Consider the following 2228-nt stretch of genomic DNA (forward strand, 5'->3'; position numbering starts at 1 on the left):
TCCTTGATGAATAAAGTCAACTCTTGATTCTCAAGTGTCACATTAGAACAATTGGTGCTTAAAATTCAACTCATTGCCTTGTTGATAATTCATAAGTGTTGTAGGTAATTGTTGGTCCCAATTGATGTGTGTTTGATACACCTTAGATTAGTTGGAATAGCTCTTAACTTGTGGAGGTGGGAATTAATTTAGTTGCTTGAGGACAAGCAAAAGCTTAAGTTTGGGAGAGTTGATAAGTGGAGATTTTAGTTGATAAGTGGGGATTTTGACTACTTATTAACGTCTTTTACTTTCGTTTTAGTCCAAAAGTGTTTAGTTGTATTTCCGAAAATTGATGAAATATGCTTAATTGTAGGAGCATTGGAAAATGAGCCACAAAGATGAAATACAACTCAAGAAAGAGTGATCTGAACTCATGGTCAAAAATTAGGCAAAAAGGCTCAAGTGTGGACCGCAGAATGCCATCTGCGGCTGCAGAATGTGAAAGAAGCCTGTCAGAGTCCAAGAGCAATGTGCGGACCGCATAATTATTGTGCGGCCGCAGAAGCTACATCAGAGCTAAAGTTCAGAGAGTCATCACTTCAATCCTAAAAGAAATGCAGACCGCACAATTATTGTGCGGCCGCAGAAGTCAGCCATGTGGCCGCACTCAGAATTGTGCGGTCCGCAGAAGGGCCCTGTGCGGCCGCACTCAGATTTGTGCGGACCGCAGAACTTGAGACATGCGGCAGCATTCCAGAATTGTGCGGCCACAAATTCAGCTCCTGTCAAGATTGAAGAAAAGTGCGGTCCGCACATGGAATTGTGCGGCTGCAGAACCTCTGAAAGGGCAATTTTGTCCGAAATTTCTAGCTTTGTATAAATAGACTAGTTTCACGAAATTAGATCATGTTTTGAATATTGGACCTCCTGTAGCCGTTTTTACTTACTGCTTTAAGCAACTTTAGCTTACTTTGGTGATTTAACATTGGGTTTTTATCTTTTAATCTTTGAATATGAGTTTTATCATCTTTTCTACCTTATTTTCTTCTATACCTATTATGAGTAGCTAGATTTTAAACTAGGATTGTGACCTAATCCTAGTGTGTAAACTTAACAGATATTTAATTTATGGCTTGTTTATAGTTGTGTGTTGATTATTTAGCCTTGTTCTTGCTTTTTATTGTAGAATTAATGGTTGCAAACATTAGTTCATGCCTATTTGACTTGGTCTCTACTTGAGAAAGAGAGACTTAGTCTAGAAAAACTTGGCTAACAAGAATTTGGGATGAAATCAAGAGATTGATAGTCCCAACTCCCAATTAAAGGGTGGAACCTAGAGATAGTAAGACCCAACTTGAGCATTTTATGAATTGTTTTGTTCAATACCCATTTGGACTTGAGAAAGCCAAATTGGGCAAAATCACTCTCTTACCGAGAGATATTGAGTGGGTACTTGAGTGTTGATAGCTATAATACACCCCGATCAACAAAACAAGCTTTAAAGTTTACAACCCGTTAGGTAAACACCTACGCGAAGGTCATAGCCCTAGGCCTTTTAGAATATTTGAAAAACAATCAAAAATAATATTTCATAGTTTCATACTTTTAGAATTGCAATCTTTAGCATAATTTTAGAAGTAAAAATAAACCATATTTGTGGAAGTGCAATCTAGATACTTCACGCGCTTAGTCCAACTATATACTACTTTATCCCATTCATATAGCTCCCTGTGGAATTCGACCCCGACTCTTAGTTGTGTGTTACTATTGCATCGACTGTTTCATAACCTCGAATTGAGGTGTGACTTGGACGAGATCAAGGATTAGGGTAGTAGAGTAGGTAGTCTAGAGTGTTCATAATAGTAGTATTGGCATGCAGTCTCCCTTTTTTTGGTAGAAGGTTTTTATGACTAACTGTTGTTTTCTTTCATTGTTGATCACCTTATTGTCTTGTTATTTTTATTCTGCTTTTATATGGCTTTTTGGTATTGTCCCTTCTTGACTATATTTTCATTAATGTGGTGCTTATGTTTACCTGATCCGAGGGTCTATTGAAAATAACCCCTATCCTCACAAGGTAGGGGTAAGGTATGCGTACACACTACCCTCCCCAGACCCTATGGTGTTAGATAATATTATTGTTTTTTCGAACACAAATTAAGGAAAAAAAAATCATATATTACTTATATCTTGAATATATATATATATATATATATATATATATATATATATATATATATATATAT

This window comes from Nicotiana attenuata, unplaced genomic scaffold (assembly GCF_001879085.1).
Source record: "Nicotiana attenuata strain UT unplaced genomic scaffold, NIATTr2, whole genome shotgun sequence".
In the NCBI taxonomy this organism is placed as follows: Eukaryota; Viridiplantae; Streptophyta; class Magnoliopsida; order Solanales; family Solanaceae; genus Nicotiana; species Nicotiana attenuata.